Source organism: Candoia aspera, chromosome 1 (assembly GCF_035149785.1).
Source record: "Candoia aspera isolate rCanAsp1 chromosome 1, rCanAsp1.hap2, whole genome shotgun sequence".
NCBI classification, from domain to species: Eukaryota; Metazoa; Chordata; class Lepidosauria; order Squamata; family Boidae; genus Candoia; species Candoia aspera.
This window is the reverse complement of record NC_086153.1, coordinates 9,245,779-9,259,981: the sequence shown is the minus strand read 5'-3', so window position 1 is coordinate 9,259,981 and position 14,203 is coordinate 9,245,779.

Genomic DNA, 14,203 nt, shown 5'->3' with positions numbered 1-14,203 from the left:
ACGCAACACCATCCTGCAATGTGTTTGTTTACTCCATAATGCATGGTATGAACTTAGCTGTTGTGGCTTGTGCTGATGCATGGTTGGCATCCGCCTTAGTCAGTAAACCTCGATGAAACAAACCCTGGGTAAACATATTTTGTGAACAGAGCCATAAAGGGAGTAATGTGTGCTTTTGAGATCTGAGAAGCATTTGAAGCTAGAGAAAATTCAAAGAAGGGAGATGTTGGTGCTGTGATGTCCTATCAACATTTCTCTCCTGATCTTCTGGTGCCATCTACAGCCAACAGCTTTGAGGAGAAGATCAAGGGGAATGTTAAGAAGAGCAGAATTTTTTTTTTCTCTTGAAAGCTAGTCCTTCCAAGAGTCTGGGCTAGAGGCCACGGCTAGGGCAGGAAGTGAGTCACCAGCTAGGCGAGGAGGGGGAATGGCTATTGTGTTGAACAGTGAAACAGGAATCAGAAACAATGGCCGGAAATGGCTGGGAAGGGAGAGAAGAATGCAATCTTGCATGGCGAATGCGTATGGGCAATTCCTTGCATTTTTGAAACACTGCCCTTGATATCTCCTGGTATTTGTAGTTCTAGTCATAAACCTTCTCAGGATTAAAGGGTGTGTGTTCAGGATGCAAAGGACAATACGAAAGACAGAGCCCACTTCCCAACATCACTCAGTTGGATTTTTTTTAATATATATATTTGAAGAATTTGGTTTTGATCCCCCCCTTTCCTCTACTAAAGAGTAATTTATTGTGCAACATTTTTGCACATGAAGCCCACTTCTTTTCTGAGAGCTCTCCTTTGCCTTTTAATCTCTGCAGCAGAAGAATAGCAAGAACAGATTGAGAATGAAATGCCTCCCTTCTCCACCAGCAAGGGAGCCAAAGCAATTCCCATGCAAAGAGAAATGGGAAAAGGAATGTAAGGAAATCAGCAGAACATGAATGCAGCAAGATTGGAAGCTGCAGGAGGCCACGTGCACCTTCTAGAACAGTGTTTCTCAACCTTGGCAGCTGGAAGATGTGTGGACTTCAACTCCCAGAATTCCCCAGCCAGGCTGGGGAATTCTGGGAGTTGAAGTCCACACATCTTCCAGCTGCCAAGGTTGAGAAACACTGTTCTAGAACATAGATAATTTATCAGAGTCCCAGGACAATAAATAGGATATCCTGCAGAATAAGAATAGAAATAAATAACCCAAGAAAGATATGAATTCTTCCTAACTAGTAGTGGGGTGGAATGGGGGCGTGAGTGCAGGAAATTGGCTTCCTTTTTCATTATCATCATTTAAATGGACAATTACCATACTTTAACTGATCTTCCAAGGAAAGCTTTTAACAAAGGAAAAAGCAATGTCTCTAGGAATACTCTTCCATACAGAATTTTGCAGTCCATAACCAGATTAATAGGCAAGAATAGACAGTGTTTATGGAGATGGGGCACGGACCTTAATGAGATGCTAGTGGGAAAGGTTATGTGGGGTTGGGATTTCTTTCCCCACTTTTGGCCTGGAAATAGTTTTCCCTTGTGTCTGACAAGCTGTTGTACCTATCCAAGAACAGTTTTCCAGTGTTTAGGGGCAAAATAAAGTTACCCAGCTATGCCCAGGGATGTCTGCAGAGTATGGTCATAAAAGCCGAGACCTTGGCTTGTTTTTATGTGTGGTTTATGTGCACATGGGATGCACATAAAAATGGGTGGAGCTTGGAATGCCACCTTGACTTTTTTGACCATACCCTGCAGACAGGAAAGAGCACTGCTACTTTATATTCGGTGTCGGAACCTGTGCCTACCTGTGAGCTGTGGCGAGAAAGGTCATCTGTAGAGGGCAGAGGGAACGGCCTCGAAGGACAGGAGGAAGAGCCGCTACCAAAGCAATGGCCAGATAAGAGGGGCTTGATACTAATTTGAGAAAACGTCTCAGAGAAGCCCCTCAATAGTTCACACAAAGATGAAGTGAGGGAAGGGGAAGCGCATTCAGACTTTCAAAACTCTGTGACTCCAATAAAAGTAGTTTTAGACCTATATGGCATTGGTTTCTTGGCCTAGTCTACCTTGTTAGGCTGACAGCATCCTAGAAGGGTAGAAGCCGGTAATGGAATGTGAGAATGACCTTGGGAGATGGGGGAAAGAGATGCTGCCTAGGGAAAAATCAGATAAGAGGGGCTGTAGCCCGTAGCTGTATAACGGAAAGAGGAAGAAAACCAGAAAGGACCCTCTCTAACTCATCAGGCAATGAAAGAGACGGTGGGAGATTTATACTATCAGGCTTGCAAGATTCTGTTAATGTAGCCTTAAAGTAAAGTAGAATTAGCTCATCTGGTCATGTTTCCTGTCTGGTCTACCTGGGAAGGCTGACACAGCCTCAACAGTTTGTCTTCTGCTAAACGGATGTTTTCTGTTTTGTACATTTCATGAATAGGCAAGTGTCCTATGGCAGCCATTTTTAAATATTTTTTTTATCCTGCCTTTATTATTTTTATAAATAACTCAAGGCACAGAACATACCTCATACTCCTTCCTCCTATTTTCCCCACAATAACAACCCTGGGAGGTGAGTTGGGCTGAGAGAGAGCGACTGGCCCAAGGTCACCCAGCCAGCTTTCGTGCCTAAGGTGGGACTAGAACTCACAGCCTCCTGGTTTCTAGCCTGGTGCCTTAACCACTAGACCAAACTGGCTCTCAATTTTGTGAGTGTGTTCCATGTCATGTTTTTAAAATTTCAGCTGTGCCCATTGATGTTCCAAAGTTGCCTTTCCCTGATACAATCCATTCTGAGAAAGCTTGTTGTTGGTCAACCTAGAAATAAAATAAAAAATAAAATAAAATATAAAAAGGCTCTTTAGTGTCACCAACTTCCAAGGCCAATATGACCCACAGACTAATGGGACAACCAGCAGCAAGGTGGATAGGCTCGGTTACAGCAGCATTGGGTGAAACTTTGGAAAAGTAGTTTGAAAGTAAAAGTAGTTCTGATTTATTTGTTCTTAACTGAAAATAGTTCAGCAGCTGGAAGGTTTATAACCCTAACCTTTCATCTTAATAAATCTTGCTAAAGAGAACTCTCTTCAGCAAAGGATTGTTACCTTGTCGTGGTGCTGGAGCTTGAGCACCTCAATGATGCCATGAGCTAAACCGTGAAGGGCCACCCAAGACGGGAAGGTCATGACAGAGAGGTCAGACTAAATGCGATCCCTGGGGAAGGTAATGGCAACCCACCCCAGTATTCTTGCCGTGAAAACTAAATGGATCAGTACAACCAGAGATATGTCGGTATACCATCGGAAGATGAGACCCCCAGGTCAGAAGATGGTCAAAATGCTACTGGGGAGGAACAGAGGATGAGCTCAACTAGCCCCAGACGCGATGACGCAGCTAGCTCAAAGCCGAAAGGACGGCTAGCGGCCGACGGTGCTGGTGGTGAACGGCGAATCCGATGTTCTAAGGATCAACACACCATTGGAACCTGGAATGTAAGATCTATGAGCCAGGGCAAATTGGATGTGGTTATTGGTGAGATGTCAAGATTAAAGATAGACATTTTGGGTGTCAGTGAACTGAAATGGACTGGAATGGGCCACTTCACATCAAATGACCACCAGATCTACTACTGTGGACAAGAGGACCACAGAAGAAATGGAGTAGCCTTCATAATTAATAGTAAAGTGGCTAAAGCAGTGCTTGGATACAACCCAAAAAACGACAGAATGATCTCAATTCGAATTCAGGGCAAGCCATCTAACATCACAGTGATCCAAATATACGCCCCAACCACAAATGCTGAAGAAGCTGAAGTAGAGCAGTTCTATGAGGATCTGCAGCACCTACTGGACAACACGCCTAAAAGAGATGTTATTTTCATCACAGGAGACTGGAATGCTAAGGTGGGCAGTCAAATGACACCTCGAATTACAGGTAAGTATGGCCTGGGAGAACAAAATGAAGCAGGACATAGGCTGATAGAATTTTGCCAAGACAACTCACTCTGCATAACAAACACTCTCTTCCAACAACCTAAGAGACGGCTTTATACATGGACTTCACCAGATGGACAACACCGAAATCAGATTGATTACATCCTTTGCAGCCAAAGGTGGCGGACATCTGTACAGTCGGTAAAAACAAGGCCTGGAGCTGACTGTAGTTCAGATCACGAACTTCTTCTTGCACAATTTAGGATCAGACTAAAGAGATTAGGGAAGACCCACAGATCAGCTAGATATGAGCTCACTAATATTCCTAAGGAATATGCAGTGGAGGTGAAGAATAGATTTAAGGGACTGGACTTAGTAGATAGGGTCCCGGAAGAACTCTGGACAGAAGTTGGCAGCATTGTTCAGGAGGCGGCAACAAAATACATCCCAAAGAAAGAGAAAACCAAGAAGGCAAAATGGCTGTCTGCTGAGACACTAGAAGTAGCCCAAGAAAGAAGGCAAGCAAAAGGCAACAGTGACAGGGGGAGATATGCCCAATTAAATGCAAAATTCCAGAGGTTAGCCAGAAGAGACAAGGAATTATTTTTAAACAAGCAATGCACGGAAGTGGAAGAAGACAATAGAATAGGAAGGACAAGAGACCTCTTCCAGAAAATTAGAAACATTGGAGGTAAATTCCAGGCCAAAATGGGTATGATGAAAAACAAAGATGGCAAGGACCTAACAGAAGCAGAAGAGATCAAGAAAAGGTGGCAAGAATATACAGAAGACCTGTATAGGAAGGATAACAATATCGGGGATAGCTTTGACGGTGTGGTCGGTGAGCTAGAGCCAGACATCCTGAAGAGTGAGGTTGAGTGGGCCTTAAGAAGCATTGCTAATAACAAGGCAGCAGGAGATGACGGCATCCCAGCTGAACTGTTCAAAATCTTGCAAGATGATGCTGTCAAGGTAATGCATGCTATATGCCAGCAAATTTGGAAAACACAAGAATGGCCATCAGATTGGAAAAAATCAACTTATATCCCCATACCAAAAAAGGGAAACACTAAAGAATGTTCAAACTATCGAACAGTGGCACTCATTTCACATGCCAGTAAGGTAATGCTCAAGATCCTGCAAGGTAGACTTCAGCAGTTCATGGAGCGAGAATTGCCAGATGTACAAGCTGGGTTTAGAAAAGGCAGAGGAACTAGAGACCAAATTGCCAATATCCGCTGGATAATGGAAAAAGCCAGGGAGTTTCAGAAAAACATCTATTTCTGTTTTATTGACTATTCTAAAGCCTTTGACTGTGTGGACCATAACAAATTGTGGCAAGTTCTTAGTGGTATGGGGATACCAAGTCATCTTGTCTGCCTCCTGAAGAATCTGTATAACGACCAAGTAGCAACAGTAAGAACAGACCACGGAACAACGGACTGGTTTAAGATTGGGAAAGGAGTACGGCAGGGCTGTATACTCTCACCCTACCTATTCAACTTGTATGCAGAACACATCATGCGACAAGCTGGGCTTGAGGAATCCAAGGCTGGAGTTAAAATCTCTGGAAGAAACATTAACAATCTCAGATATGCAGATGATACCACTTTGATGGCTGAAAGTGAAGAGGAACTGAGGAGCCTTATGATGAAGGTGAAAGAAGAAAGTGCAAAAGCTGGTTTGCAGCTAAACCTCAAAAAAACCAAGATTATGGCAACCAGCTTGATTGATAACTGGCAAATAGAGGGAGAAAATGTAGAAGCAGTGAAAGACTTTGTATTCCTAGGTGCAAAGATTACTGCAGATGCTGACTGCAGTCAGGAAATCAGAAGACGCTTAATCCTTGGGAGAAGAGCAATGACAAATCTCGATAAAATAGTTAAGAGCAGAGACATCACACTGACAACAAAGGCCCGCATAGTTAAAACAATGGTGTTCCCTGTAGTAACATACGGCTGCGAGAGCTGGACCATAAGGAAGGCTGAGCGAAGGAAGATCGATGCTTTTGAACTGTGGTGTTGGAGGAAAATTCTGAGAGTGCCTTGGACTGCAAGAAGATCCAACCAGTCCATCCTCCAGGAAATAAAGCCAGACTGCTCACTTGAGGGAATGATATTAAAGGCAAAACTGAAATACTTTGGCCACATAATGAGAAGACAAGACAGCCTGGAGAAGATGCTGATGCTAGGGAGAGTGGAGGGCAAAAGGAAGAGGGGCCGACCAAGGGCAAGATGGATGGATGATATTCTAGAGGTGACGGACTCGTCCCTGGGGGAGCTGGGGGTGTTGACGACCGACAGGAAGCTCTGGCGTGGGCTGGTCCATGAAGTCACGAAGAGTCGGAAGCGACTAAACGAATAAACAACAAAGAGAACTCTATGAGAATTGTCCTTGGAAAAGATTCGGTTTTTGGACACTGTCAAATGGCCTGACATCAGTATCATTACAAAGAAAACTAGATGAACAGGTCCATTTATTCAACAACAGCTCAGTTTGACTCAAGGAAGGCTTTACCTAGCTTTCTACGTAATTAAATCATTTTGGGCACTTCTTGATTGTTATAACTTACTCTTGATATCAATGAATAACCACCAGAGGGCACTGTTGACTAAAATGATAATCCAGCATCATAGAAGCCTTCAATTGATAACAAAGCAATTCCTTTACTGTATTAGGCCAACTGATGAGTTTGTAAGTTAAGGTCAGCCTTTTCAAAAACTCTTAATGATGGAAGATGTCAAAAAATGGGTTTGGGAGGGAGGAGATCTCTGGTCGTGCCACGCTGGTAATAAGATGCACACTTGTCCAACAGAGAGATTTTGAAGTTTGATGCTGTGTAGTTCTTTGTAAACGTTTTATTTGACATAATCAGGGTACATTGCCTTGATACGAACTTTTTATTTTTATCTGGGGGTGGGGGAGAATGGGAAAGAAGAATATATGAAAAAGGAAAAAGGAAAAAAATATTGCTATTCAACAGGAGGTGGGGGGAAGACACTCAGACATTGTTATATCCAAAGTAGAAAACTTTAGAACATAATCATGCTTGATTAGCTCTATATCCTAACGTGAGGATTGCTTTAAACTTTGTCACTTCATGAAGCTGTATAATCCCACCCCTGCCATACTTTAATCTAGGCTTCCTCCTTTGGTTTCAGCTGCAGAAAAGAAGGCAGTGGGGAGAAATGATGTCATGCCTTGATGTCAGCATTCAGGTATATAAGGGTGCCATAGGGAAGGTGGCCATGAACAATTTTCCACTGCCAGAGAAACAGAAGAAATGTGTTTTTGCACACATCCTTCCCTCTCATCTAGGGCGGTGTTTCTGAACCTCAGCAACTATAAGACGTGTGGACTTCAGCTCCCAGAATTCCCTAGCCAGCATGCTAGCTGGGGAAATCTGGAAGCTGAAGTCCACACGTCTTAAAAGTTGCTGAGGTTCAGACACACTGCTCTAGAGTAATGCAATAGAATCCTCTACTGAGATCCAGCACTACAGTGGGGTGAACTGTTTTCCTCTGTGATTAAAAAGGAAGGAAAGGGACATTTGCAAAGTGTTAGTTACTTGGAAAATAGCAAGATGTCCTGTGGCGCTCAGGTATCTCCAGTGCATGAAGTATTCTCTAGTTTTCATGTTGGTTTGGTGTTACAAAGGGGCTTCGCTCTTCCTTTAGAGTGGAAAGCTATGGTTGATGTCGGACTACGTATTTTCAGCAGAGCTGTAGGCCTATTGTCTATGGCTAACTCAGCAAGTACTTTTATAAATCTGGGTACTTCTGATCAATAACTTCAGGCTGCCAGCTTGATAAATGCTGGAGCTTGAGAAGTAGTGTGGTGGTTTTGTTTGATGTGAAATGGAGTAATGAAAACTTACGGGGGCAAAGAAATTGATCATTTTGAGTCTTAACTTAATAAAGCAGAATGGCTGTCATTCCTGCAAGGCTAGATAAAAAAATAAGCTCACTTTGTGTCAGCTTTCTTTACTGGGCAAAGTTCAACTTTTTTTTTTCCCAGTAAAGGGGTTTTGTGAACGAGGCACAAAAAGAGGATGAGAGTTTAAAGGTTCCTTTCTCACTCATCCCTCTGTGTATTTATACAGAAATATTCATCACTGCTGGCTGGTAGATTATATAAAGGGATGGCTTTCTAACTGCGCTGAGAGAGAACTGTATGTTTCCCAATATGTTGTTCTTATTAAATTTATTTACAGTCCCAGACCCATAAAATACTGTTATTGCTTATGTACTGAACAGAATATGACTGAACATCTTCAATTACCTTACTGTCAGAATTCGAACCAAATTAAAATACTGCACAGGAAACTCATTAGCTTATTCCTTTGCTACTGCAAGGAACAAGAAAACATAATCTGAGGGTACTACTGTTGATGGAATCCTTTTTACGAAGAAGCTGTCTTGTAACTTGCAAAAGGCTTTGTGGATAATAAAGGGCTATACAAATTAAAAGCAAGTTTCTGCAATTTATAATCTTAATTAAACAAGGCTTGATAGGGAAAGCAGAAGAGGCTGTTTGGGGCCTCCTGGGAAGACATTTGAGTGAGCCTTGGCAAGTGTGTGTGTTTGTGTGTGTGTGTGTGCGCATAGCATGTTCTCGGGCCCTCTGGCTGCAACGGTGGGATAAAGTCAATTACACAAGAAAAACTAGGAATATGTATCAATCACAGATTTTCATAAACTGAGCCTCGTTTGACAAGGCCCGTCTGTTGTAATCAGACCTGCAGTTTTTATTTCTGTTTTATTTCTGTATGTATGTATGTCTCAAATTTGTACTACCGCCCCTCTCACCCCGGGGAGGGACTTCTGTTTTACTTTGAAATGGGCCCTTCCGCTGCTAGTTTTGTTAAAGACAGGTAATCACTCAACCATCAATTAAGGATGCAAAATGCGTTTAGCATCCTTACATGTTTATTTGCATGGCTGTACGTGTGAAGTGAAATCCATATCACAGAAGGGAAAGGTCTTTTTAGCTGTTTCCTGTGCTGCAGCTGCTTTGGCAGAATCCAGGCTGTCAGTGGCTGATGTTGTTAATGCCTGGAGCAAAGGTTTTTCTGCCAAACCTCAACTTTCTGTTAGGGGAAGGGCTGATGGTTCTCGCCAGAAATTTGAATCAATGGGTTGCAGAACTCACTTGAAAATAGGGGTGAACGGACCACAAACTGCTGACCCCGGAGAACAAGCTGAATTTTATAGAATCGTTATGAAGCAGGAGTCACACTGAAGTACAGCAGGTCCCCGGTTTAAGAATGAGTTCTGTTCCTACGTCTGTCCTTAAGCTGCATCTGTATGTAAGTCGGAACAGTTGTTTAGCATCAGTTAGTCAAATGTTTGTCTTAGTATATAGTATATATTTTACCTTTCGATGCATATAAAACACTTAAGAAACACTTCCAAATATACTAAAACATCTTAAACATAATAATACACAGAGTAGTATTGTGTAGTTAACCCAAAACATTGTACTTAACTCGAATTTTTAATGTAATAGTTTTTATGGCAGTCAGTTCTTAACTAGGAGTCATCTGTAAACCGGGACATTCTTAAACTGGGGACATGCTGTATTCCCAATTGGTGGCAGAGGGATCTAAGGACTAGTTTTCCAGGGGCAGGATCTAGAAGAACCCATACAAAATGAGTAACCTGGTTATTGTGTGAAACCACTTTCTTCGTTTGCACATTGTATTGTACCAGAAACTAATCAAAAGTTTGGGTTCCCACAATATGCCAAGCTAGCCCTTCCAATATCCTAGCTATCTTGAAAGTTAAAACTAATCAAACTTAGCAGATTATGAAAATGTAGCCACTAGATTGTTGGCCTTAAGAATAGACGTCGTCACCTGCTGGATCAGACCTCTGATCTAATCCAGCGGTCTCTTCTCACGGTGGCCAACCTACTGCACTAGGAAGCTCTCTAGTCTCCCAGAAGATGGCCTTCAGAGCCCACTCCCCCTGCCATCAAGGCTAAAAGCCGTTGATTCCCAGGACTTCCATGAATTGGTCCAACCCTTTCTTGAAGCCAGTCAAGCTGGTAGCCAGCACATCTTGTGGTAGCAAATTCCGAAGTTAAATTACATGTCATGTAAAAAAAATATATTTTGTGAGTGAACAGACGCAATGTCTTCAAGTTGTCACTGCTTTTAGCATCCCAGTGTGACCCGCTTTGAAAGTGGGTGGATAGTGGGGGCCTTAAAGAAGCAGTGTAGCAGTTTCAAACTATTCCTCACTGCTGGAGGAAAATTACAAGGGAAGGCTATCAATCATTCTAGAGATCTAGATCAGCTTACAATGCCCACGTCAATGAAGGAATGCCAAGATGAAAACAATCCTTCATTAGTGAAGCCCATGTAAAATCCTTTTGTATTCCTGCCAGCAAAGGCCCCAGCCATTCACTTTTCAGCCGTTAATTGCTCAAAACTGTAAAAGAACAAGTAATCAACATAATCCATTAACTCAGAAACCTGTAATCTAATTGGCAACATGAGCATTGAACATATTGGAGCTCAGGGCCTGCCAATATTCAATTTAATTAGGCAAATCAGTTGCTACTTCATGGCGAGGCAACCAAACATTAAGTATGGGAAGCCAACAGAAGCCACCAACCCAGGCAGATGATCTCAGTGGTGGTACTGCAGCATGCAGTGGCATTAACTGGGTTAAAACAATTTTGGAAAAAAATGCAATCTACAGGTATTCCTCACTTAACAACCATTTGCTTAGTGACAGTTTAGACTTACGATGGTGCTGAAAAACCAACTTATGACCAGTCCTCACACAACCATCACAGTGTCCCCGTCATGTGGTCACAATTTGGGCACTTGGCAACTGCTTTGCATTTATGACTGTTGTAACATCACATGGACACGTGATCAGCATTTCTGACCTTCCCGGCCAGCTTCTGGCAAGCAAAATCAATGGTGAACTGCATGATTCACTTAATGACTACATGGTTTGCTTAATGCCCATGGTGATTCGCTTAAGAACCACGGCAAAAAAGGTCATAAAATCAGGTTGGATTCGCTTAATGACTGCTTTGCTTCTGGTTCCAATTAGGTTGTTAAGCGAGGACTATCTGTACTTTCTTAGAGAAGGACTAAGTATCCCATAAGCCTCTGTGCAAGGACAGAAGTGGCAAGGTTCCATCACTTCACTAGCTCCTCCAGCATTAGCCAGGCAGTCAGCACCAAGCAAGTCTCAGCTATTGCAGCTAATCAATGCTTTGGAGGGATGTTCTGTCCTGCCAGGACTTGTTGGTAAGTTCTGTAAGGAAGAAGCTTCCTTTTCCAGCTGCTCTACATCTCCAGCTCTTTCTCTTGGAGGACTAGGTCAGCGGAACAGGTTGGTTTCCAACATCATTCATCCTGTGCAGGACCTTGGAGGTTAACTGCCTGGGTCAACAAATCCCTTTTTAGTATTCTCACAACACATTAAGCTACCGTTTTCCATTGGCCCAGTTAAGCTTGTTAAGGAAATCACTGACTTGTTAAGAGGACAACAAGCTCGCTAACGTTGACCTTTAGCAAATACCAGGCCCATTCATGCACTCCGTATCAGTGGTTGGCCAAGAGCATGCACTGCAGAAGATCTTAGGTAATTTGCTTTGGGCTGATAGCCTAAAGTTGCCCTTACTCGTTTGCCTGTTTAGAAATTTTTGCAAACCATCAGCAATTGCCCTCAGTTTGAAGACCTCCTTCTTTATCTTCAAACCCTTTATCTGATCATCTTGTCTAATGTCTCTGTTCAGGACTTCCAAAACTAGGATAAAGAGTAAAGGTGACAAGGGACATCCTTGCCTTGTTCCTTTCTGTATGTGGCAGGGCTCGGTTAAGTCATTTACAATAATACACACTTTTTGAGGCACATAAATTGATTTAATTCCTTTAGCTTTTCTGGTTTCTTTTTTAGACTTGTATTCTGTTGGTCTTATATTCTACATTGTGTGTCTTAATTATATCTTGAACAATTACTAATTAATAAAAAAGGGGAAAAACATAAAAAAAGAAACTTTTGCAAACCCAGCTGTTTATTTAAGTCACTCATGTCATGTCTGGTTAAACAAACACGGCATACCACAAAGTGTGAAAACCAAGTGTGAAGGGTTTTCTTTTTTCCCCCTTCCCTTCCCTTCCCTTCCTCTTCCTTCCAGATTAACAGGGCACCACTTCTCCAATATTCAAAGGTGTTGGGAAATATCCATGTTGTTAATCACTAGGCAGGACTGTAAGACCCTGATGCTGGGAAAGACTGAAGGCAAAAGGAGAAGGGACGGCAGAGGATGAGATGGCTAGATAGCATCACCAATGCAGTGAACATGGATCTGAGTAAACTCCGGGAGTGGAGGACAGGAAGGCCTGTTGTGCTGTGGTCCATGGGGTCACAGAGTCAGACATGACTTAACGACTGAACAACAGAAAAGTACTGTAAGGCAGAAACTCAGCATAGGGCTACCAGAACCATCAGGTGGAAAAAAGTCCATCAAGCAGTCAGATATTCACAGTCCAGATCCATTAGGTCTTCATTCCTATCCATTACACTATTCCCTATTGAGGTAAGCAAATTTATGGAAAGAAGGGCAAAGGGCAAAGGGTTAAGAAACAGTAAATAGATTAAAGGCATAAACTAAGGAAAAGGAAACAGCTTAAATTTGGAACATTTCAACACCATTCTCTCCACCCCTCTGTACCTTTCTGTCCTTGGCAGACCATCTTTCTTCCACATGCCTACACTACGTCCCACGCTGCCTTTTGTTCTTTAGACTCCTTACCTCTTTCTGTCAAACTCCACCCACCCCTTTCTCTGTCTTCTCATTTACTTCTCCTTCATGTACTTGATTTATTTATTTATATTTCAAATTTCTATCACCGCCCATCTCTCCAGAAAAGGGGACTCTGCGTGGCTATGGTGAATTCCATTCCATTCCATTCGCAATTTTGCAAATTGTTGTGCAATTTGATCCTCATTCATTCTCTGTGGTAGTTCATCATCACTCAGTTGTCCACCTTCATTCAGCCCAATATTTTAAATCAAGTCTTGCCTTAACTACACACACTTAAGAAACACCTTCCTACTGCATTCAACTTACATTTATGCTTCACCTGACCCACCCAACTCTCACTTCCATATGACAAAGTCATGAGAAGCATATTCTTGTAGAGAGCCCCATTCATTTTTCACATATTACTAGCACTTTCACGTTTTAAGGTATCTCCATTCGTTTTCCTGTCTTCAGTAAGCATTCTGCTGGCAGATGTACTGTAAATTCATCCATTTGCTTAGTATCTGTAAAGTGCCTGGATTGAGGTGGTGATAAATTGCGAATGGAATGGAATGGACCATACTGTGCAGTCATTAATCCCATTTTTCTTATAAAACACGTCCTTGGTTTTTAATGCCTTAGTTTTCAGTTCAGTATTCTTTGTTGCAGGGTCTTCTGCAGGATCCAAAAAGTCAGGAAGGCAGACAATGCCATGATTGAAGTTCTACCCTTTTTTTACATGTGTCATTATATTAGTATTTGAATTTATTATGTGCCATCAATTCAGCTCCTAGCAACCACATTGATACATTTTCTCCAGCAGGATCTGTCCCCAACCTGGTCCTTCAGGTCTTCCAATGGTGCACCATTGTCATTATAACTAAATCCATCCACCTTGCTGCTGGTTCTCCTCTTCTCTTTCCTTCCACCCTTCCCAGCATTATAGACTCAGTCTTTGCATAATGTGTCCAAAGCAGGATAATCTGAGCTGGTTATTTGTACCTTGAGTGAGAACTCTAGGTTGATTTGTTCAATGATCAGTTTGTTGTCTTGGCTATCTATGGTATTTTCACTTAATGACCAGAATCATGCAATATCACTTAATCCAACAAGACTTTGATTGCTTTTGTATGCCACCTTTTTGGGGATATTTTATTGATTTAATTAATTTATATGAATCATTTATGAATGAGGAATGAATTTATATGGATGCCTGCTCATCAGAGACTCTGGGTGGCTAACAAGTAATTAAAAACAGTCAACAAAATAATAATAAACAACTGGATGGACTTTTTGCTGAAAGAAGAAAAAAATGAACTGATGATTTCAGGATCTGAGGATTAAAAATGAGACAAAGAGGTTGGGGAAAAGTTTAAGATGACAACTACTCAATAGAAAGAAGGGCAGAAGGCACAATTGTTCTTTTTCTTTTCTATTATCTTCTTCTCTATTTCTTATTTTCCATCTTTGTTCTTGTTTTATTACATGGAACAATTTTTATACACACACACACACAAT